This window comes from Paramormyrops kingsleyae, chromosome 9 (genome assembly GCF_048594095.1).
Source record: "Paramormyrops kingsleyae isolate MSU_618 chromosome 9, PKINGS_0.4, whole genome shotgun sequence".
NCBI classification, from domain to species: domain Eukaryota; kingdom Metazoa; phylum Chordata; class Actinopteri; order Osteoglossiformes; family Mormyridae; genus Paramormyrops; species Paramormyrops kingsleyae.
The window spans coordinates 35,072,631-35,098,702 of record NC_132805.1 but is presented as its reverse complement, the minus strand read 5'-3'; the positions used below and the strand labels follow the sequence as shown (position 1 = coordinate 35,098,702).

Genomic DNA, 26,072 nt, shown 5'->3' with positions numbered 1-26,072 from the left:
AACACAGACTACAGTGACCACTCAGGATAGTGAACTACCATGTCATACCGAATGTTCCAAATTATACCATCATTCTTACAAATGGTCCCATACAGTTCTGAGTTTAAAAATATATTCTGCTCATACGGTTTTTGGCAGTGCTCAGTTTATAGTCAAAATCTGAGCATTACGGCCGTAAATATGTGGGGAAATTACTGTATTAAATTTAATCTTTGTTTGTACTCATCTGTGCCACATTGAGAAACATAATAAATCATTTTTATTAAAAGTAATCATTCATTTTGAGTGTAAATGAAAAAACAGTACAAGACCATGGCATATACGGCATGCATGTTAGATTTTATTCACCAACAACCTCGCAAATTTAAATCTGTTTTTAAACTGGGAAGCCCTGTTCTTTAATATTTATGAATGACTTGTTTTTTAAGCTTGATTTATAATTGACTTCATGTCTGTCCCCATTTACACCTACACACCCCTGTGGATTTTCCAAGATATATAAATATACTCATTTAAATGAATTGCCCTTTCATTTTTATAAAATACTCACTATGTACAACATTTTGTGCAGAGATATTTCACCAACAAAATGAATAACCCATTGAAAGGGACTTCGCTTTAGCGCTGGTGGGATGTTGAGAATATGAAATGTGTCTTCGCCTTCTATTCAGTGTAACCCCCACACAGATAACAAGGACTTCCTTTGGAAATATGCTATGTTGTGTATACAATGACTGGGTCATGTCGAACTTTTCCTAACTAAACAACTAAAACGGGGCTTATAATGTAAGATGAGTTTAATTCATCTCGATAAAGGGGGAAAAATGATAAGAGGATGGATTAAATTGAATGTAATATCTGGCTAAGTCCCACGGTAATCTCTGCCAGTATCGGAGGCCTGATTGGGGATGATCTGCAAATAGAGAAAGATGAACAAATCAGCTTTCAGGTTTATTATTTCTGTCAGATTATGGATCTGGGGGGGGGGGGGGGTCAGTTTTGGTGCTGTTCAATTATAAGGGGCCCATTTATCTCGATATGGGGTGGCACTGTGGGGGGCATTGTGAGTGGCGCTGTGAGTGGCGCTGTGGGCCCCGTACATTGTGTGGGTTCCAAAGGTGTGCCTGTAAATGCCTGTGATGTGATTGCCCGGGGGGGGCTGGCACCTTTTCCTGCTTGCCCTGTGCTGCCAGGAGTTGACTCAAAGCCCCCTGCATCTCTGGCTGGCGTCGACGGGTGGAAGATAGCTGGTGAGATTATTTCAGCACTTAGAAGTTTGGTACTTCCTTCAGCTCGGCCCATGGGGGGGTTGAAAACTGCACCCCTGGCCCCCACAGGAAATCAAAATGTCTGAAAAGGGAGTTGAGGGCTGGACAGGGGATGGAAATTTGTCATTTATTGCTGTACATCTGTGAACTTTCCCAGTTTCCGTGTCACTACAACCACTGACTTGCACTTAGTAGTGTGTTTAAATGAGGAAGTCGGGGGGGGGGAGCTGTAAACCTCCGCGTGGTCGGTCATAACATATCATCTTTGCTGCTGCAGGAGAACAGCGTTATTAGTGTATTCCAGTTCATCGAACGGCCGGCTTCACCAATATATCATGTTTCAGAGTGATTATCCCGTCGGCCAGCCTCCAATTGCCGTTATAATATTACTCAATTTATATTCTGAAGAAGGCCTCTGGGAGCAGCGAGCCTGGCCCTCTAACCCAATCACAATATTTAAAGGCCAGCAAAGAGCTTTTTAATGCGCCTCGTAGATAACCATTTAAAGCGGAGCGCTGCGGCGCAACACGACCTCAACAGGCCGCCCCTCGCATGGGAGGAATGAATACGGTAATAAGATAAAATGGAGTGGAAAAACAAGAGTATGAGAGATGAAGGGCATGGAGATAAAAAGGTACGCGGAATGGACCGGCGGCAGCCAATCAGAATGGACTGTTGGTTTTTTAATGTAAAGGTATTTTAAAGAATAGCAAAAAAATGTCAAACATATGACGCTGGAATTCCCTTATTGGAATGGATACTTCGTGTTTGAACACTGTTTATAATCTGGTATTAGAAAGGTGGGTTTTGGTGTCTACATTGCGCAGTGATCTGTAAAATCAGCAGTTCATTTTATGGTTTACATGTAGGTACCATTTAAAATACAATATAATATTGGTATAAGTAAAACTCGTAAATGAAACATTTCTTTTGAGATATTCAGAGTATGGTGTCGCCTATTCAAACGACACACGGTCATGTATAATCTTTTAAAATTAACTATCCATATTTTATTGGCTTCCACTTAGATCTAACGCTTGACTTTTCCATGACACTTCTGCAATCGGCGGATTTCATGTCAAGCGCGCAATTCGATCAAATCGCTTTAAATTTAAAACGTTTTACCCGACGGAGGAATCATAGGTAAAATAAATTAGCTCGCTTAAACAGTTCAGCAATCCATCATAATGAATTATGTGGTCTGACACAGTTCAAAACTCGTGATTAAGCATTTACTGGTGAGTCAATTCGCTCTTCTGAAGATTTTAATTAGCAAATGAAGCCCATAAGAATGAGTGATTAATGTCACAATTATTCATCAGGACAGCCTGTTCCGTGCATACATGGGGAAAATAACGGGAGTAAATGAAAAACATGGAACAAATACGAAAATCATTTCATTACTGCTAATGGGGCGTCAGTAACAGGATCTGTCACCCCAACGACGGCATTTAACGTATTATTCCTGAATGGACACCTTAAACACTAGGTCGACTATCTAAATATGTACTTCGGGTCGTTTTCTAACTCACGTGAACCTTAATCTGCTGTAATTGTCCCGGTAATTGCATACAAGCTTAAATACATTGGACACCGCGGGAATATTATTAAAGGCGTCTTTGCGTCTCCCCAAACCTTTGCTGCAGGCGATGCACACAAACGGAAGATGGGAGCTTTTATTTAAATGCTCTGCGTACATTTGTGAATCTACTACTGCAGAGCCGCGTTAAGATAGACTGGAGCTACGAGGCGTTTCGGACACGGTTGGGAGCTGAAGAGCTCCGTTAGTGATATAAAAGCATGACTGCGTGTGGTCCTGACCGCAGGGGCTGTCACTTCATGCTTAGGGAGAGCTGCGTCCTGAACCGGCTCTGCTCCGAATCTAAAGGCGTCTTTCAAACCGCAGCTGTTCCCTATATTCTACACACACAAACCCACACAAACCTTTGTGAACACCTGTTAAACTAATTTATTAGATGGCAAATCGTGCAAAGTAAGCTTTAAGGTTGGAATTACTGTTAGGTCTTAACAAAGGTACCTACAATTAAGTGAGGGAATCTTGGGAATGGACAGGATGGTCAGGCAGCAGCCCTGCAGGAGCTGGGGGTTTGGGGGGTTTAGGTCTAATTGTGATATGATTTCACTGCTGGACATGGGGTTTGAGCCCACAACCTTCTGAATAGAGGCATCAGATTTCTAAATCACTGAACCACATAACATTTCCCGTGTTTTAAGCTTCTACTAATAAATAAAAAGTAAAGTGTGGAACACACAGGCCCTAGATCAGTCCTTTTGCATATGTCCACTTTGTTAAGAACGTCCTGCGTTAGATTGGTGCTGTTCTCTCTGCCGCTGAGGACAGACTCCCAATTACAGGGTGTAAATAAAGTGGCCACGAATACGTCCACAACGTGGCTACGTGTGTCTGTCGGCTCCAGCCTTCTGGCCTCGGTGTGGGAGAAGAGAGGTGCACAGATCACACAGCTCACGCAGATCACGCAGCTCACGCAGATCACACAGCTCACGCAGCTCACACGGCTCTCAGTGACGCAGGGTAGCACTTGCTGTAGGCACTCGAGGAAGGCAAATTGGTTATGAAAAGGTTGCCAGTTCAAATTTCCAAGGCGGTTTTCTGTCATATATTTGAGTAGGACACTTAACCCAAATTGCTTTTGTAAAAAAAACGCCTTGTATACATGTCTAAGTGTCACGTTACAGGCTCTGTCGGTCACACTGGGCGAGGTAGCATGCTTATTTATGTTACATGATGTCTCAAGTGTTTTACCTGCATGCAGGTTACATCCAGCCTCCAGCGAGCAGCTGACGAATCACTGGGCTCCTTATTAGTGAACTTGGAGTCGTGATTGGATGACAGACCAGAAGCAGCAGGGAAGCCATTGCCTTAGGAATCTGAATCTTTACCAGCCGATGGCGAACTTTGGGCTTCTCCATTGTTGGCTTTATTGCAGAAGATGATCAAAGCTAGAAGCTTACAGTCATGCCAATGTGCCGGCTGCTTTCTGGGGAAGGTGGAGGACCTCAGCACGGCTCGGCCTGCCCAGCAGCTCTCCATCGTGGAGAGAAGGCCTCCCAACTCTCGGGGCTGGATGTCCCCTCTGAAACATTCAAACACCTAGCATCCTGGTGCCTAGGGACCGGCGTCCTTCACACTGGATCACATGGGTGGTCAGAAACTTAAATCAATCATTTTTCAAATGGATTCTCCCTTTCGGACTGTTCCGGTGGTTTTTCCAAATCGGTACAATAGCAGGACCTAGACGCCTGTTAGGTGTTTAAGTGGAATTAATGGCGGACTCCCAGCATGCCTGCACGTGTTCCAGGATTTAAATAAATCATCACACAGTTGATATACAGGCTCATTGATAAACACCGAACGCCTTATAGATGAGTACAATTACACGGTCTTTAGCCTCCACGTCTGCTTGCAAAGCGGCCCAATTAGAAATGAAAATTGTGACGGATAATGGCGGAGGACCAGCCCCGCGTGCGGAGATTGCTGTCATTTGTATCCGTTGGAGCTCCACGTGGCCGTGCTGGCCGGCCGAGGGCCGGTGGGAATCTGCCGGACCCAGAGACGCAAGGCCGGTGTGTGTGTTTGTCGAAGTCAAGTGAGAATGGGGGGGGGGGGGGTCAGAGGTGAATCCAAAGCAAAGGAAAACAGAGGAACGTTTCACTTCCCCCCCGCTAGCCCTAAATAATGTTCCGAGGCCCAAGTTATTAACCTCTTAAAGTCGGACAGCAACGAGGGGACAAGGAGTGACGGCCCAGCCCATCGCTACGGTCAAGGGACAGATAAGATAATAAAAGCTCCCCCCCCCTCGCACGAAGCACGCCCCTGGGATGAGGACGGAAGGAGAGAGAGAGAAAGGGAGCGCAGCGAGCCGACACAATCGATAGGCAGACGGGTATGTGAGGGGTGGCCGCGGCGGTGGGGGGGTGCCGGTTTGTACCTGTTTTATTTCTGACAGATAAGTATGATGCGTATTCTGGGTAACAACTTTCTGAGAGAGCGCTGGTTCATGGAGGGTTCACCCATTACACTGCCCCCATGCTGGCTGGGGGCCTAACCAGCCTGATAACCGGGACCCGTTTCTACACAGCTTCAATGATTTTCACATCAAGGCTGCCTGATGCACCTCCCCGCCGTCCTCCAATCCCTCTCCGATATCGATCCCCCCCTAAATGAGCCTCCCACACTCTCCACCATGAGCAATAATTAAAAAAAGCACTGCATTGATTTTAACTAATATTATGAGAGATCTGGAGGTGCACATGCTTGCAGAACTGGGGGGCCTCTCACCTGTCATCTGAGGCCAAACCGAAGCCCCCGCATTGAACTCTGGGCGTTAGGGGATGGAGGGGAGACCAGGGTGGGGGTTGGGGGGTGTGCAGTGCACATGGAATTGAACACATCAAAACTTGCATCAGTGTGGTTGTACTGCAATCCCAGTAAGTCTGTCAGTATTTCAAAAAGAGATCTGCTGCATGTGTGGCCTGCATATTGGCAAAAAAATATTTGGTGGGGGGGGAGCGGGTATTTAGTTCTTGTTGTGCTTTATGTCTTTCCGCATTTGCTCAAACAAAATACTCACGGTTGCTAACGATACACTTATTTTATTTTATTTATTTATTGTTACATTTCTGAATCAAAGCTCTGAACTTAAGTATTCTATGTTTTTTCCTTGTTTTGCAGTCATCCGTGTCGCTTACTTCTCTCTTAAAATCTCTATGCAGAATTTTCTTTTCGTGATCTTCATAATAATCATACGCCGGCCATTTTAACGTCCAACGCACAGACGTTGACCTCCGCGTAGTTTTTCCATAAACAGTGTGCTTTGGGAAGAAGCTTTTCTCCTCTTACGTCAGGCAGAAGTGCAGCACGCTTGCAAATGTGTGTGATCACATGATGGAGCACTTCCAACTGAAGCCCCCTCTGCCCCTAACGTAGAGGGCGCTGTGGGGAACCGGCACCCCCAGAGCCACCCCCACGCACCCTGACACTCAAGAGCCACATGGATGGTCAGGTCGTCCATTATGCATCTGCTCTATATGATTAGCATCTGGCAGCGAAAATAAGATGACTGCATGCCGCAGAGGCTGCTGTGGGAAGAGGTGCAGTGGTGGTACTTCTTAGGAGGGTGAAGGGAGTCAGGGTCCAACTCCAAGGCAACTGCGGCACCAGGATGCTGTAGGGTCACATCCCTTTCCAAGTGCCCATCTTTTTAAGAAAAGAATGTGTGCAGGTGTCACTTTGCATAAATATCTTTTTCCAATTACTTTTGAATTTGTGCCTAAAAACGTTAAACTTCAGTGAGAAATAAACTGTATTGTAAATGTTACTCCATATTCATGCTTAGTTCATAATGGAAGCCTAATGGAAATAGGCTATACTGTAGCATATATACTAAATTAAACAAAAAAAAAAAAACTAAATAATAAAACGTATTATATTAACTTATGTAGTAAATGTAATTTAGGGTACTTTTTAGGGTACGTAATTTAGATTTTCTAAGGAAACTGGCGAGTCGCAACCACCCTGACAAAGCCGAGCCAGCGGCGCGCTCTCTGCTGTCAGTCCCGGCGGCGCGGCGCGCTCCTCCGGCCGCTCCTTAACGCGCAGTAATTAAAGAGCGCCGTGGTGCGGCTCTGCTCTCCGGGCAGCTTCCAGGGATTCGGATTGCGCTTCGTATTACACGCCTGTTATCCGTGTCAGTCACTCGAGGGCAGTTGGCTGAAGCTGCCCACCCAGAATGCTGCTGACAAGTGGAGAAGATGGCAGCCTGGCACTGTTACAATAGCAAATAACTACGGAAGTATTCTTATTATTATTCTTCTTATTATTATTATTATGATTTTGTTGTTGCTAATGTTTAGCCTAATACAATTTTTCTTGCTGTAAACCTTTCTAAAATTTATATTTTAATGAATGGGCTGGAATTAATTAATTGCAAAACAAATAATTTGGAAAATATTAAATTTGATAATAAAAATCCAGGTGTTCTTCCTGTAGCCTATATATTATATTATTCAACCGATTATGTGGGATATGACACAAAATGTAGACATTTACTTATATTTTAATGTGTATTTCAATATATATAGTAACTCCGAAGCCAACCTGTTGAGGTTACACTAAGTTTTATCCAGCACTGAGTAAGCGGCACTTTGGAATCCCGTCTTTGACGCACAAGCAGAGGTCGTCTTTCCTTAAACGAGCTTCAAATGCGACACTTCGGTCCCATATAAAGTGCCGTTCAGGCCACGCGGGTGATTAAAAGGCGGATAGTAATTCCCAGCCAAAGACACCCCTGAGCGCTCCGCTGCCGTCCTTCGCCTCTGGTGACAGTCAGCATATGTTCCGACTTCTGACGGGACATGAGGTCTAGTCAAGGTCGTTTCTGACCGCTGTCAATCGTCCCACAAGAATGGTTATCGGCATTTTATTGGCATATATGTTAAGGACACAGACGGGGTTTTACCTGAATGATCCAGCCCCCCTTCCACACAGAATAACATCGACGTACGTAGTTAATATTGGCTATTTTCAGAAAGTACTGGATAAAAGTCAGGAACTGTCTTTCCAGTTTTATTGTCATTTATTTGTTTATATTGCCATACAAAACAGGAATTTTCTTTTAAAGGATAAAACAAGCATAACATCTATGGAAGGCATCATTAATATGTAGCCTATGTGTGTGTGTGTGTGTGTGTGTGTATTCAATCTATTCATTATCCATTCGCGATGTCAGACAGCTAGGTAGCCTACTCTGTAATCTGAATATGTGCCAGGAAATTTTAGGTATTACAGCCTAATACAATAGGCCTACTAAATTAACCCACAACTAATTAAATAGTTTAAACAGGATAATCCGATCATCCAATAGGCCTATACAACATATACAATATACAGCCATTATTTAATCGTTTATTTTATACGTTGCGCATATTTTGCATCGATACGGTGCTGTGAGCCTGTATAGCGTGGGAGGGTCACGCACAATCGCTGCGTTTGGCTTTTTCTGTCCTCCACCGGCTTCACATCAAAGCACGCAGCGCCGATATTCTCTTTCATTCGGGATACGTCCGAACAAGTCACGCCGGCGGGCGTGCACACGCGAACATAGCTACGCACTGACGTGCGCGCTCATACACACACGCGCACACAGGTAGGCGTTGACGTGCGCGCTCTCGTACATGAACACTACACGCGCGAAATCCCAAAACGCCCCCACCGAAATGTAGGCCTATGTATTGGATTTAATTAACATTATTAAGAATCCACCTGGATAGGTGAAATGTTTGAGCATTATGAAATGTAGTGCAAGACGATTATTCACTTACAGTTTTGAAACGTCTTACTAGCTAGATTTAATATTATTAATTATATGAAATATTTGGGAAAGTGCTGCAAATTAAATTTAGATTTTATTTCAACAGGAGAATGAAAAACATAATTGGTAGGATATTCTAAACTTTAAGCCTGTATGTCATTACTCTCCATGTTCGGAAATGGCGCAGGACTTTGTTCAACACCATAAAATGTGATATACGTTTAACAAATTGTAGCGGAATGAGAATAACATGGGCGCATGGGGTCTAGCCGATAACAGATCGCGCGGTCACATGACCTGCCGTCAACCGCGCCGAAAACAAAGTCCACGGTCCAACACGTCAGGGAAAACCGGAGCAGCCATTTACATGAAATTAGATTAGGCTCAGGAATTGTTTGAATGATGCTTTTTATTTGAACTTAAACTAGGCTGGAGTCCTTTTATTGAAGGGCAAATTGATCAGTGGTGAACTCTATGCAGTATGTAAAAGTGTTCCGGGCGGTCACGCATATTACGGGCGTTTTCGGGGGTCGCACTGCCATCTAGTGGCGGTATAAACCCCCCCGGCATATCCACCCTGCTTTAGACGCTTTCTTCATTTAAAAATGAGTCGGTAATATTGATATTGTGTCTGTGTGACACAGCTCGGTTATCAATAATATGTTGAGACCAGAAAAAACACAAAACTATTACGGAAATAGCAGTAACAATTACAATAATATATTATCGATAAATTCGAATGCCAATTTCTTGTAGAAGGAAATTTTTAACACAGATTTTTAAAATATTAGGCATATTAATACATAATAAAATCAAATATAATTTGCAAAATTTATGGGTCATTACTAAAAAAGAACATAACAATTCTGGTCATGTGTTGTTTTTGTGCTGCTTGTCAATGATTTAATTCACTTAAGTAGAAATAAAAGCATAAAATCTTCTCAAAAGTCTGCAGTAAATTGCAGACAGAAATAAAATAATCAAGTGCAAAAATAGCCCTACACATGAACAAAATGCTGTATTATTTCAGTGACTATTCAAAATGCTGATTTATCAACAAATTTATTTTTGAATTAAATGTGGTTAGTTAGCTTCGGCGTTGCCTGGAAAAGTACTGTGCTGCTTCAATTCAGTCTTTTTATGAGTGCATGTTTTCACGAAAAAGATGTGCACTTTTTGGTTCAAGTGCAACGGCTGCGGTAATAAACCACTTTCATAACAATGAGCATTAAATAGAGACTGATTCAAATTTATGTCAAATATAATCAAATCTTTAGTCATAAAAGCAAAAGACAGCCTCATTTAAAGCTTTCAGAGAAATGTTAAAAGCATTTTCTTTCCCCCGATTTCCGTAATTAAAGGGTCTGTACTGAAATGTAATCTTAATGTTCCACTATTACTGCTGTTGGGAAAAAAATCCATTAAATGCTGTTATTTGACTTCTGCCTGAACTTCTGCGTAGTACTTAAGATAAAACCGGAAAACATTCATAATCAGAGTAAATCGATTTGATAGCACTGTCAGGATTTGTTTGAATGATTGTGACAGAAGCAGAGAGTGCAGTACCACTAATCTCATTAATTAAATATAAGCCTGCAGCATAATGTCCGGCCCCTACGTCTTATGTGGCGGCATTTCTTCATTAATCCTCTTCATAAATGTTCTACCCATGTGTTCAGTTGCTATGATATTCAAACATCTGCAGATATGTTGCAGATAATGCACATCGCATTCCATAGGCCGACATTCAGCGTCAAAGTCGAAATTCATTGTAGGCTCACTGTGGAAAGTACACATCACCAAACGCTTTATAAGTGATTTTGAAAGTATTGATCTGGGAAATAAATGCCAATTTCATAGTATCTCAATGGAATTTCATGATCTTTCATCCTGAAGTTGTTCCACTGGAGGAAGGTGGATTCCTGCTGCCTATAATGACTGTGACCTGCATCTGGATGCTGTGATTAGGTGCTGAAGCCGTACTAACCCACTATTACGGTCAGACTGTACTGCTGCTCCCGTACTGTCAATATATCGTCACCGTTATTATACTGACATACAGGCTTATCTGGGGTTTCTACATTGTATATTGTGAGCATGTTCAATTATTGAGGTCTATATACTTACTACTACTTTTATATATATATATATATATATGAAGAAAGGCATTAAGAAAAAATAAATGTCACTTTTCCTGTGTGTGAATAATCTTGCATTATCTTGCTGACAGCTATGATCTGTATTGTCCCAACATTTTTGAACCCAGAAGTAAAATGCAACCAGACAGGAGCATCGCTTGATCAAAACAGTCAGGATCGGGTATGAAAACTGATAGTTTTTAGAGCCCAGTCATCATCACTCAGTCAGCCTCCATTCAGTCTCATTACAATCTTCATTTACCATAGTAACACTTCATTTTTGAATAATGCCAACTATTTTCTATTCCAAAGTTATCCATCCATTTTCTGTAACCACTTGTCCTATTCAGGGTTGCGGGGGTCTGGAGTCTATCCCAGAGGTTACAACCACAAGGCAGGGAATAACCCAGGATGGGGTGCCAACCCATCACAGGGCACACTCACACACCAGTCACTCACACACCAGTCACTCACACACCAGTCACTCACACCTACGGGCAATTTGGTAACTCCAGTTAGCCTCAGTATGTTTTTAGACCGTGGGGGGAAACCCCACGGTGACGTGGGGAGAACATGCAAGCTCCACACACGTGGAACCCTGGTCCCAGAGGTGTGAGGCAGCACTGTGTCACTGTACCAAACCTGACCTGGTCTCATGTGATCTGCAAAGAGCTTTGGGCAACTTGAAAAGCACTACATCAATGCAACAACTAAATATACAGCTCTGGAAATTAAGAGACCACTCTATATCTACATTTTTAAATGGTGGTTTAATCCTGGTTCTGCTGGCAGAAGGCTACACTGCACCAGGCTGTTTCCAGGCTCAGAGTTAATAAAACCGCAGTACACAAGGTCAACTTGAAGCAGGGGACACTGGCAATAACCAAAAAACCAGCCAGGTCGAGGCAGCAATATACTCTGCAGCGCCCCCTTCTGGAGGCCCATAGTCCCAGACCCAGAAGCCTATCCACAATTTCTGTTGCTTTGTAGTAAGGTTGGGGGGGGGGGGGGCACCCTAGCAACACAGCTAGTGGTTTGGACTCTCCCTCCCCCATGGCAGTTCCCAGGTGACCCCATCCCCCCCCCCCCCCACAGGGCCCGCTTAACAATAGCCCCTGAGTCAATGAGGGGACCGGCAGCCCTCCTCTCATAGCAGGGATTTAGTTTAATGTGGGGGGGGTGGGGGGGTGGTGTCATCATCACAGTCGTCTCATTATCCCAGAATGAAGCATTATTCTGTGCCAACCACACCCCAGAAAGTTACCCAGGGCCAAGAGAGTCTCCAGTAGCCGCCTCCAACATTTCAAATGCTTGAAAATTACTACTAATCATTTAATTAATTGCACAAAAATAAAAATGCCATTACGATGCTCAGAAGACGCTTGAATTTATGCAGCACGGTAAATATATCATATGGTAACTGTACGGGCTGTTTAAACAGTTCACAGCGAGGAATTAGCGGTTAATGGAATCAGGCCAAATCAAAGTCGTTTCCCCTTTAAGCTGATGGCAGCCCCAATTAATCGGGGGGGCCCTCCCCACGGAGGCCCCCTTGCGTTTAAGGGGCCGTCCCGCATGGTACCGGGGGCATATTAACAGCTGACGTCGTTGACCCTGTCGCCGATTAGCTGGCGTTACCACCTGCTAGCGTGGCTCCACAGCCTGCCGCCCGCTCACGCTGTACTTTACAGATATCAGTCGCTATCCACAGCCTGGATCAGTCCCCAGGCAATATGCTAACAGCCTCCTCTACAAGCCAATTTACAAGGATACGGTGGTGTTTACATTAGCCCTCTCGGAAAGCGTGAAAAGAGCGGCGGGAGAGCCGCGGAATGGGAATGAGCTGAATATGAATAATTCAGCCTTCCCTGTGGCTATTAGCGCATTTCCTTGAATAAAGTGATAATAGGTTATCATCTGTGAAATGGAAATTGTATAACAGAGGGTCTCCGGTTACACCAGAGGAAATTAATTTCACAGCACATCTGCTGAAACCTGACCGCTGAATGCTAAGTGCGAGAAAATTCAGCCGTTCGACTCCACCACCTTCATAATTAGATTAGCGTGTCTGTTCACAAGCTTGAATCCTAAGTCTAGTCAAAAGAATTAGCGTTCCTTATTGTGGACACCTAATATTTATAATAACGACATGTCGAAGGCAATTAGGTAAAGTTAAAAAGGCATTATGTTAGCTTATTATATTGAACAGATGCAGCACTTAGGGGAGCATGTTTGTGCTGCTCGCCTGGGCAAATACTGAGGTAGGGGGGGGGGGGGGGGGGTGACAGTATTATCTTTAAACGTTATGAATTAATACCCCCACCCCTGTGACTCGTTGCAGTTTTTCGCCCTAAGGGCTTTTATGGCCTGGTCTTAACGAAGCAGATTCAACCCAAAAGAACAATCAGAAGTTTAACGATAAACGACAACCCCCCCCCCCCCAACCCCAACCCTGCACCCACTCACGCCCTTTTGGCACACAGATAAAGCAGCCAAAATAAATCAATTTGTAAATTGAAAACGTCCTGTTGGACGACACATGGCCTCCACAGTGACGATGGTTATGACTGATGGCTATCGACCGGAGGCCAGAAGCGGCGAGAAAAGTGACGCCGGCACTAAGGGGGATGTGGGCACTAGGGGGGATGTGGGCCCGTTACCATTTTTTTATTTATAGATGTATTTTTGTTTTGTTGTTTACTTGTGGACAGCTGTAAAGGATAAGAGATTGTGGGACGGTATCTGAAATGGAGATCTGTATTCCCAAGCCGTGTCTCGCGTCAGGGGCTGGGATCGGCCTCCCGTCTGCCGCCGCGCCTCCGGGTGGAATCCGCCCCGGCCGGCTGCCTCCTGTTGGCCGCACGCTCCCTTCGGCACGCCGAGCCGTGCGCCCGCCAGCCAGCGTCTAGGATACAGATGGAGAGCATCGCTTGGCAGCGGCTGCTGGCCCGGTGGAGCGTTCGCTGCTCGCTGCGATGCCGGGGCTCAGTGGGCATCGCTTTCGTGCCGCCGTCTGCTGATATCGACGTGCAACAAGTCGCCCCCCCTGCCAACGTCATGTCAGCTATAACATCAGATTCATGCACCTATTTTAAAACCTGTTTTCGAAAAATCAAATTCTAAATAATTCCTCTCCCTGCAAAGGTAGCATCACACATACAGGGTGGGATAAGGCATAGGCTATCCTAGGTTAGGGCCTGGCCTGCTGCCCCAGTAAACAACAGGCCCCCATCCTGTCTAACTGTTAGATAAATCAGCAACACCTGGCTGATGTCGCCCCAGATAAGTTTATCCATCCCTGCATAGATCCCATTTCTTATCTATCTGTGCTCGCTTTTCATGCACTGTTATATTAGGTGGTTTAAAATGAATTACTGGAGATCATTCCCGTCATTTAGGCTGCGGAGCGTGACCTCCAGTGGAAGCATGGCAAGTTGCCTTGAGGTTTATTCGACAATAGTTTGGTTTCACCACAAACTGCGAGGATTTGGAATCCATTCCAATTAGAGAGGAACTTGCCTTTTTTCGATGATTATTCTCCTTTTAGCACACTTAAACATACAAATATTGTGATAAATATCTATTGATGAGCTCTCTCCGTCCGCTGGCTAATTTTTCACCCTAATCTAGCCCTCTGTCTTCCGCTGATGCGACACATTACGGCTGGTTTTTGTTTCCTCTGCGGACAGGGTATACGTCTTGCTTATCTGGGCACCGACGACCGAACGAGGATTTACATGTGAATAATGAGAGTGTTTTAGAGATACAAATTCCTAATGCGGGGCCGAAAGAGACTTAATATCACCCTGCCAAAGTCGGTGCTCAGTCATTTAAATCTCGCCATAAGCACCTGGTAATCAATTCGCGTCCGCTTCCCTTTGGAAAAACTGCGCTCTGGATCCCACTGCGTTTCGCTTCATGCCGTTACTTGATAGTTCATTCCGTCGTGCAGGGGAAACTGCGTGACTTTACTTCTACTCAAGCATTTGAGTTTGAAGTGTGCTTAACAGAATGGGAACCCGACCCTGTTACTGCTTTTGCTGCCTTAATTATCCGTTATTATTGACTTAGTGTAGCAAACGCTAAATATTTTGAGTGGCGGTCAAAGCTAATCACTTGTCTGCGTGATGTGTTTACGTAAAGCTGGATACGTATGAGCTCAGCCGCAGACTTGGACGAATAAGAACATTAGCAGTGTAACAACGGTCTGCTTTCATTCACCGGGGGCTTCCAGCTCAAATCAAGGGTTATCCTACAGCCCTGACTTGACCCCCCACTGTGATGTTCTGGGCATGCATTCTGTTGGGCGGGGCTAAAGTACTGTCTTCCTCTTCATCTGTTCACTTTACAGTGATGTCTACCAGACATCTGGGTACCTATGGAACTGAGAGTAAAACTGAACAAACCGTACATCACTTTATGACGTTGGCTGCCAAAGGCGTCATCTTGTAAAGACCTAACTGGGTTTTATTGACTGTGAGAAGCAAAGCGGAGGGACATTCTGGGTCAGACCCCAGTCCAACTACTCCTTCTAACGTGATGGCTAAGCACCACCTTCCTGAACCGGGGACTTCCTATCAGTAATTAATTTCAAGGAACAGTCTCATCTTCAATCCCATGGCTGTGAGCTTTCTGAGTACCAAGTTTCCAACTCCGTCTTCAGTATCAAACCCCACACGTCAGTCAAAGCTCAGACTGATCCTCACATCTTAAAAGCAATTCCCCCCCCCCCAAAAAAAATCGTAATCACGGTCTGCATCTCTTCCGTTATTTTTCTTTCATACTCCGTGTCAACACGGGCTGGGGGCCGCGGGTGCAGCGAGACGCTGTTTCGGCTGAGCTGCAGCTGATACGCTGGCGAGCCTGGGGGGATACGCGGTAAACGAGTACTTCCCCTCTGTCAACAGGAGACTTTATTGCTTTAAAGTAATAAATCATAAAAGTTCTCTCTCCCCCGGACCCGTTAGATACGAGAGCTGGGAATCAAATCAATTTAAAGATTCTGTACGGAGGCCCCAGTGTATAGAACAAACAGGCGTGTCAAACCATTTCAGCACGGACTCACTGTAAATAGATTATCTCTTTTCTGGGTGCATGTGGGGGTGGGGGGGTGCATTTCCAACTGCATTAACCCTCCCATTCCCCTTTCCCCCCTGTCTGAGGTCCGCAGCTGTGGTCAAAGCCCCACTGCTATCTCCAGCCCCCCCTAGTGATACGGATGAGCGACGTGACACTTGTCACAGAACTCCTGAAGCAATGAAATTCACCCGGTGCCCCCGTCCCAAAACTTTCGCTACGCTGCTGTTCATGCCATTATCACTGCTATTCTCCCGCCAGGCTCCTGTCCGCTGCTCTGCAGCCACGGCTCAAGCAGTTCACTGTCTCCCTTGGAACATGTGACAGTACAACTCAACACAACTAAACACTCAAAATGTTTAGTCGCGCGGAGGCTGGGAAGAGTGACCCTCCTCATACGCTGCCGAATAATGCACAGCCCCCCCCAGATCCCGCACATTTAAATAAAACCGATAAGCGTCGTATTGCAAATTATATTTTAATCTGGTCTCAGCTGGGCTCGGGAGCGTGGTGGAGTATGTTGCGGAGAAGATTAAAAATAAACGGGGACGTAAATGAGAGGCACGTCGAGCGCCGGGCGTGGAATGCGGCGCTTTGTGCTTCATTTTCATTAAAATGTGCAGTTTGCGCTCCAGCAGGCTGGCTGGGTTGCCGCTTCCTCGCCGGAGTCACAGTCCGCTAGAAAATGAATATTTCAGAAGTTGTCATGGGCCGCTTGGCACAGAGCTGAGGCCGGGACGTCTTGGCAGGCGATCTATCACGCCGCTAAGTGTCACCCTTAGATTATCCCCGCTGTTATGACAGCAACATTATTCATCAGGATTACTGCCCCCGAAGAACGCAGCCTGTGCTAGCACCGCCGCCGTCGTCTGCCCCTTATCGATCGCCGGGCCGTTCCATTACCAAAAGAGGCCATCTGCGTGACAATCCGCCCCATGCGTGGCGATGGCAGCCGGGCGTGTGTGTGTGTGTGTGTGTGCGAGTGTGTGCTAACAGGGCTGAGATAAGCAGCCATTGTACTGAATATCTAAAGAATTAAGTTTGTTTTTTTTTTTAAGTTCCAGACCTGCAGAGAACAAGGGGTACCGTGAACCGACGAAGCCGAAATGGAGATGGAACAAGCTCTGCTGTGCATGACTTCATTTAGATGTTGAGAAGGCTCACATGTAGACAGCTAGTACATACGCAGAGGCGATTATGATCTGTGTCCTCGGAGCTCTGTGTGTATATGCAAGATAAATCTGGGAACAGTGAGCACATTATAGTCGCTATATACAGCACTCCACGATCCACGTAAAGCAGCAAGCACAGTCAGATTAAAAGAAAAGATTTTAATGACTGAATTAACCCGATATTTTGTACAGGAGACCTGTTAATGTGTTTATGTGCAGGGGAGTTTAAATGACGCTAGACACGGGTGTGTATGATGTTATTGTCATACTTCACAGCCATCTTTGTGTGGCAGGAGTCGCAGAGAAGATGAAGACCCTGTGCTGTCGAGGATCCCTGACACTGAAAGTGCATCAGTTCCATTACTGCTTCATTTCCCGCCTCCTAATTAACCTGAGCGATGCGAGGAGACGCAGTCCCTTAAGCCTTGGTTTGTCTTCTTTTAATTGAACTACTTTTTTACACTTCTTGGGGAAACAGGTCCAAAATGGGCCAGAGGGGGTGACCTGGGAGACTGGATGTGGGGGGGGGGGGGGGGGGCAGGGTGGTGAGGACCCAGAAGCCGAAGCCGCCTGGTTTTCTTTATTTGATATCATTCATGTTGATACGTGATGTGTGGGCCACTCAGGGGTGTTCCAGACACGCGGGGACATGGCTAAATGAAGGATCGCTCTGCGAGCCGCTTAATTAGGGCAAGTGGAGATCCCTGCCCCCCCCAGAGGGAGTATTGTATGGCTGCCCCAGACACATATAATTAACCCCACGTGCGGCGCCTGACTGGGGTAGCCAGGGGGTCCGGCATTGACCAAAGACTGCCCTGGCGCTGCCACGGTGCCTGTGGAAGCCCCCCTACCACCCCCCTCAGCCCAACCCCAACACAGAGAAATCCACCATGAGCACCATGCTAGTGAGTGTTTTGCCATCTTCGATGCAATATAATTTTTTTTATAAAATAATGCAGGAAAAACTTTACAAAATGAAAACTAAGTAAAACGTTTTCTACAATTTTTGCTTGAAGCCCAGTGCTTCATCTGTTTTTACCGCATTTTACCATGGGGTTGGATTATGAATAATCCAGTTAACTGAAGTTTATGGGATGTCCCCACAACCTATGTTTGTCTGTATCTCTTTATCTCTCTCTCTCTAGATATATATATATATATATATACAGTATATTTATTTATTTTCAAAAACAATGGTTCTGTACACAAGTGATCAGCCTTTTGTTATTGCCATTTATTCATTACCAGGATGCTATCAGAGGCTTGGCTTGGGAGGTGGGGGGGTGGCTGACCCCCCCTGGGACGGTTCGCCATCATGGGAACCAGCACCCAGGAGGAGGCCAAGGTCACACGCCTTCCCTTTGTTAAGATATTCTTTTTTCATGATTTAGACATACACCAGCAGCCTGGCTACCCACAATTCCATGTGGCCAGGCCGAAATCAATATCCGATTATCCTTCTGTTTATAACAGCTGCAATTGCTCAAATGCTGATTCTGACGGAGATATGGTAAATGTATATCCATTTCAGAGACAGATATTTTTCACGTTCCCGTGAGCACGAAAGTATGTTTCTTCTTCACTATGTTAAGGATATGTTTGGTGCATAGATATAGCTTTTAAGAATAATGGTACAGTGGCAAATTGCACAGGCTCATAGCAAATGTGTGAAGAGAGCTGACCATTGAGTTTTCACTGGAGGAGCGAGGACTCGTGCAGCTTTGCTCGTAAATCTCCAGCCCTCAGTCAGCAGCAAAATAACCCGGCTCTTTGGCCAAGATGCTTCCAGGGTCTCCATGTTGGGTGAGGTGTGACCGGCAATCTTCTCCACAACAACCAGAGTTGTTAAGATAAACAGACTCGTCCGAAACTCAGTTCTTCACACCCGACGATGTTGAATCCCTTCAACCATCCTGTCCCTCTAGAACAGGGGCTCCCAACCTTTTGATGTTGCCTAGGTGCCGGCAGATCAGTTGATGAATCGGTAAGTTTACCTGTTTCCATTTTTTTTTTCAGATGTGACCAGAATGCTCAAATGTGAAACATTTTAAAATATATAGTTTGTTTTTGGACATTAATCAACCCCTCCGCTTAAACCTCCACTGTTTCACGGTAAGATGGACTGCTGGATTGGGGGTTGGAAAGCAGAGCCCTAAAACATTAGCCGCCTCACGCACAGCCAGAGAGCCTGGACACCAGGCTGACCCGCTTCCCCTTATTCAGCCTTTAGCTTCTCCCTCTCCACCCTTCAAGTCGTTGGTCGATCAGCAGTCGCCCTGACGGTAACCCAATGCACCGTGCCACTCTATTGGTTAATATATCGGTAATGTTGGGCCGTGAGCAACTGCAGGGAAATAATCAGAGCAGGATGCCTCCCCACGTGTCTCAGAAGGGGGTGTGCGGGTGGTTTCACAGCTAATTCTTCTCCAGGGCTGACCTGGAGAAACCATGTAGTAAAGGCCTCAGATCAAACACCACGCTCATCTTCCAAGAGGATTATGGTCACCATCATATTTACTCACAGACCTCCCCTGCTGTCAATGACTGTTTCACGCTGAGTTTATACCTACTTCACCATTCAGAATCCAGCTGAAAGACCTTGCATGAGGGCCCATTGTAGGGAAGAAGATGTTGACATCATCTGCTCCATGCATCCATCCATCTTCTATAAAAACTTATCCAGTAGAGGGTGACAGTAACCCTGGCCAGGGAACAAGGCAGAGTCTATTTAATTCATTTTTATACATCTTGAGATTATATTTTTCTAGGAAGAAATTTTTATACCATGGCTCTGTTCACTTTGAAAAACAGTCTGTAAGAATAATAAATATTAATGTGCAAATAAACCTTAAATGAACCTGTTTTGGCAGCGTTCTTCAACATTTGGGATTCTTTCTTTGCCTTTTGTGGAACTGGAACTCACGCCATCCAGTAACATCAAACAAACAAACAAATATATGCAAATAAATATCAAAATTTGTTGTATATTATTTTTAATTTTGCAATTATATATATATATATATTAAATATATAAATATAAGACCAAAACAATCAAAGAAATAGTGGCATTCTTCCGTTACATATGAACAAAGTAAGTGACACAAGTCTAGCTGTTATTCTGTTGTGACTCAGACAGGCACTCTGATCCCGTCCACTGCACAGTGCAAGACCTCCCTCCCCCCCCCCCCCCCCCCCCCACCTTTATCCCTGCCCGCCCCAACCCCCACCCCTTCCCCCCAAAAACTCTCCCCTCGTTATCTCCTCTGAACAAATTTCCCCACTCCGGCAAACGTCATTTTTCACAGGTGTATCTAGTGAGAGGCCCAGCCCTGTCAGTATCGAACCGCCGCGCTCCTGTAGATCAATACCAGGCACATCAAGCGGGAAACACAATAGAATTACTCAGAGATTACAAAAACACATTCCTCCTCGATGTCTCTCTATTTTGTTTGCCTCTGATGCACACGGCACAGTCCATTTACAAACCATATTTTATTTAACGCTCAAGGGGCACTTTGCCGCGGAAGGCTATGGCTTTGTATGTTTTGTACTCTTTTCCCCTCAGAGATATTAATTATTCAGAGGTTTTAATTGAAGGAGGGTGTTTGAGCCAAACGGCCTGCGTACCGTCAGCCCGTTTTATTCCCTAATAAATAGCTGCCCTTCATCTCCGCTCCTCACGGGACTCTCTGCTCATCCCGCCTCAGCTTTGAGACGAACATTGGCAGCTTCGTGGTAAGATACAAAAATCTATTTCCCGCAATTATGGGAAAAATGAATTATATTCGTCCCGCTCTTGAAAAATAATGTATGTCCCACATGCAATAAAAAGTGAGGCAGGGATAACAAGTGGTGGAGATTTGTTACCTTTCAACATACCTCCTAAGTGGTAATAGGATAACTCCTGACACATTGGGAGCCTATCAAACTGCCCCTCAGACTTGACCCCGGGGTGAAACAGGAAAGTTGGCCTTGTTGCCAGGAATCCCCCCCCCCCCCCAAAACGGGCTCCCCAATAATGAAGTGACCCTGGAATAATAGAAAACCCTCAACTACCGTTTGATGATTTGTGCGGGATAAGCGGCCCGATCCTGATTCGGAGTCACAGTTCATTTCATTTTTACCGCTGATGAGATCTCGGCCACTATCTGATGAAATTGAACAACTATTACCCGGCTCTCGCCAGTGAAAAGCCCAGCTGACCTGCTCTTAACAGAAATCCCATCCACCCTACTTTGTCAGCAGTTTTGAATTCATCGTTGCGGGCAAGATGATAGGAATAATCTCGCCAACTAAGATTGACAGTTCATTTCAGAAATCAATATTTACAATTTACTTCTTTCAAAGTTCATTCGAGAGAAGATTCCATGTTGTCCCTCTCCAAATAAGCTGATCATATCTTGGTCCGCCCTGGAATGAGTTTTCCCAAAATGTGAATTTTTGGTAAAAATCAATGTCAGGATTGTGCACTTTAATCTAGCCTTTGATGACAGTAAATCTTTATCTTTTTATGGAAGGACGGCAGTGGATGCTGACACCATTTCCTCTCAGAACAAAGCCCAGCCCGCGTGGACCCCAGCAGATACATGGGCCTCTAATGTAGCTGGACGTGTTTCACTGGGGTCATTAATCAGGCAATTTGACAGGCATTTCTTACCAGCCGGCACACGCTGGAGGGGGGCTAGAAAACCAGAGGTTGTGGGGTGGGCTGACGTGGGAGGGGGGGGGGTTCAGGATAGGAATTGGATCCGGATCTTTCCACCACTCTATTGTATTTTAATTCCCGCTCATTACCAGTGTCTGAAACTCATCGCCGCAATTAGCCTCTCTCTGGCAATTAGGGCTCGCCTGGTGGCTCTTTTGCCAATACCCCACATTCAACTACAGGGGGCGCCCTCTCATTTTTAATGATGCATTTCACAATCAATTTATTCAAAACAAAAAGACATAATTTCTCCTGCAGTCCGGACCTTTCGCACCACAAACTGCGTGGATTACCGATAATCCTGAACCATGATTATGCAAACCACGGGACCAGTGCTGATTTTTTTTTTCCATGAATGTTAATTTTCAGGGACTTGATCACTTACAGAATGTAACTGATGGTCTGTGTTTAGAAAACTTCCCTTATTAAAGGGGCCATTTTAAAAGATTGCATGTAGTGAGTACAAACATAGGCTGGGGTCTTGCAGAAACCATCTCATTTTCACCTGAATTTAAAACAAAATGGTGATATATGCTTATTTATTTCATTGTCATCTCTGAAATCTGCTGCTATTAAAGCCAAATCCGAGCGGGGCGGCGAGTCACACTGCATTGTGCTCCCAGGTGTGATTGTGATGTCAAACTGAATCCCGCGGCTTGTCTCAGATGACCATAGATCCATCAGTACTTCATGTAGGACCAGCGGCCCAATAAAGGAAGCCCAGGACTGGGGCAAGGCGGCTCGTCTGCACGGGTCAGCTGGGATTGGATTGCAGTTGGGATCACTGAAGCGTCCCGAGTGCGTTTAATTGTCCTGCGGGAGCGAGGAGCGCCTGCCATTCACACGGCTCCCTGAGATCCGGCCCGGAATAGCTTATTCTGTCACCGCGATTGTCGCGAAGACGACCCGACCGGAACGAACATGATCTGCTGTTTGTTGGTACAATGGGCCATCATCTTTTCAGATGTCCCGACATTTCAAACCAGCTTCACATGCCTAGTGAGAGGTAGGTGTGTGTGTGTGATCCTAAAATCGTTCCTACAAACAAATTGCTGCAATTTATTAGTTATCTGCAAAGCAAGGCAAGGTTCTGGCTAAGTGATTACGGAAGATGGATGGATGGATGGATGGATGGATGGACAGATAGTAATGATACAAGCAAATGTGTTTTCAAATCTGGTATCTGAACAAGCGACCAGTTGTAATCCCTAAAACTAAATATTTTTGGTAAATTGGCTAAAATGACTGTGTGTTAATTCCTGTCTGTTTTGCCATCAAGTCCTTAATACATAGTGTTGTATGCTTGTGATTTGCACTGCATCTGCATGGAACACTACTCTGGGCTTATGTAGTACCTGGCACTGTGTCCTGAAGGAAGCACATGAGTAAGGATTTCATGGTACTATGAAGGCAGCCATAAAAGGCCCTTCAAACTCAAACGTTGGTTATTAATCTGGAGGGGTGTGAATATCTTCAGCAACTTGAGAAACTGCGTAACGAACAGAAGCTGTACGTGGGATTTATTAGGATGCGGTGTATTTACTGCCATTAAAGGTGATTTTCACGCATCACCGGATTGCGAGTACTCTTCCAACATACTTCACCCTTTGACAACATTCATCTATTTTCCACACCCGTTTATCCAGGGTCATGTAATAAATATGCATCTTATATACAGGGAAAAGTGCTCTTTGGCCTTGCTGTCTGCTAAACTAAATACGACTAACATTATGAGATTAGTTGACTTCTTAGACACATGCCACACACTTGAGTCCCATTGCTCACACAATCCATTACCCCCGTTCATAGACTGCTAAATGGTTATGCAGACGTCCAAAGGCACAGCAGACATGGAGCGGCCTAGCTAAGCCCACGGCCTCCTCGACCCTCGGTCTGAACCAAGAAGTGGTTAACGTGGAAGGCAGTCTCCCCCCACTGACCCCAAACAGGAGGACGTTCCCATTGCCATGGGACCACAGAGTGTGTTGGTTCTGACCCCATGAAACAAGTGCTCCCCAGTCTTTCCTTGAATCTGCCATGGGGCAGCTCTGGTCCCTGGCACTCCAACACTCTTTCCTGATAGTCGAAGGACAGAAAGGCTTCCAGTCCAGGAACTTGGTGGACGGTACCTTTAGGGCTGCGCTGGTTTGTTTTGGCATTTCAACATGGCGGCAAACCACACATGATCGCTTTTACACACACTCAGCATTCCCTTCATCTTTTTAATGGGGGTGGGGGGGGGGGGTCGCTTTGAAACCATGGCGACCCTTGATTGGCCCACCTGTACGACATGATTAGGGGTTATGGGCAGCCTGTCTACTGCACTCTATAATCTTGCCAAGCCCCCCCCCCCCCACTGAACTGTTACGGGGGAGGCTTTGAAGCAGACCTGTCATTTCGGATGGCGGGACCACAAGGCACAGGAAATGGCACTGTGGACGTTTTCATTCATGCTACTGGGAAGCCTTGAGGACGTGAAACATGGTGCACGTGAGATACGGACGTCGTGTCAAACGTGCAGGGGAAACCTGTGTACATGTCTTACATGCAGCAGAACCATCACCATTAAATACGCAAACTGTATTAATTAGAAGATGCGAGCTAAAATCTGAACGCAGTCTTAACACTGCACTCACCTGGGCACCGTCGATCTGCGATTCGTGACTCAACCGGCAACGATCCTTCCACAACGACTCACAGCTAGGGTTCGACCCCAGATTAGCCCCCGGCCCCCAGTTCACATCTCAGGATGAAAGGCTCACGGACGGCACGCTGACCCGAAGTGCGGTTATCTCCTGAAATAGGATTTGACGCCTTTAACGCGAAATAACAAATCAAAAGATCTCCTCTGCGGAGCGCGGATAATCTGATTTGCGGCCGGGCGCAGGCCTGAGCGCAGCAGCGTTATCCAATTCTCCATGTACACAGAGATCGAGGTGATGTACAAATTGTCTTATTGGAGGTAATAATTCAGTTTCCATTGATCGTGGCGTGAGCGACTAGCCTCCTTGTAAGCTTGTCAAATGCCTAAAGTAAATTAGAGTGAAAAGTCAGCGTGCTCTTCTGCAAAATCCGCTCTGATAATGCAGCAGATTTGCACCCCCAGCCCCCACCGATGTCAGCCCCCGCCTCGCGAGTTACGACCCCCCTCCTTCGCCCGCCGCGGCGCACTCTATCAAAACCTCGCTATCCATAGCCCCCGCAGAATAAAATACTGCACTTCCTGCTATTGACCAACCGAAATAAAATAATCCATGATGCATGAACAAGTCTAAATGAAATAATAATTTCTTTAGCGGAGAAAAACGGATCGGTAATACAGTAATTGGACAGATTTATTACCACCCCCTTGAGCGGAGCTGCCCAAACCGCCCGCTATTTTATTTAATCTCATATCAGAGGAATTATTGACTGGTAATCCATTGCTAAACATCATTTAGGGTGATGAATGAAAACGTCCACTTTTCCCCCACATAATCAATTCATATCTCATTAGCACGTATTATTTATGATCCTCAAAATAGCCCTTCCAGTAGTCCCCAGGGGGAATTGCAGACCACATCTGTTGCTGAAATGAAATGAAAAATACTGTAGCTTATGAGTTAATAACTATATAAGACACACACACACACACACATATATATATAGGTATATATATATATATATATAAATATATATAAAATACTTTCCCACAGTATTGATCACCTCGGCCATTTTACAAATTAACTGGGGGGTGGTGAGTGGAGGGGCACTAGGACCTGTATTTTTTTTTCTTCTATATGGTAGGAGAATAGTTCTGGCAGAGGCCAAAATAACAGGTCAGTTCTGAAAGAGACTTAGCATAATGCAAATGTTTTAAAAATTAGGACCTCATACTTAAAATAATATATGAGAACTCAATAATACATGAGAACTTAATCTTCATTTTAGGACGTTCCTGATTCAGATCACAGGGTTACATTTTCCTTTGCTTTTGGCTGTTCAGTCATACAGTCTTAATGCTCAGGAATTGGTATAAGGTACAAGAGCAGAACCATTATTGGGATTTGAACTTCTTGGCTACCGGTGCAGGTCTATAACCACAGCTCTGGGCAATAAGAACCCTAGAATGAGTGGTTCTGTTGAGGGAGCACCTCTGTAAATGGTCAAAAAGATATGTTTCAGTACTTCATGCGAGGAACTACACAGGTGCGTGCAGATCTCCTGGGCAGCCAGTAAGACCCCGGAAGCCTTCAGGAAACGGATAAAAAGACAGATGCGAAGTCCCACAGTTGTTTCCCATCTCCTGGGCAGTGCCCAGTGCAGGAAATCACTGGGGAGTTTCAGTATTAACCAGGCAGTCAGTTCCAGCACCGGCCTCT

General features: G+C 45.3%; 1 long non-coding RNA gene across 1 annotated transcript; it reads right to left on the bottom strand.

Moving 5' to 3' along the window:
* Nucleotides 1-19,372: 19,372 nt before the first annotated feature.
* On the bottom strand, nucleotides 19,373-24,550 carry LOC111844268 (uncharacterized). The gene is made up of 3 exons (XR_002838345.2): nucleotides 24,348-24,550; nucleotides 19,865-19,918; nucleotides 19,373-19,707 (listed from the first exon to the last, which is right to left on the bottom strand). It is a non-coding gene; the product is annotated as an uncharacterized lncRNA (long non-coding RNA).
* Between the last annotated feature and the right edge of the window lie 1,522 nt (nucleotides 24,551-26,072).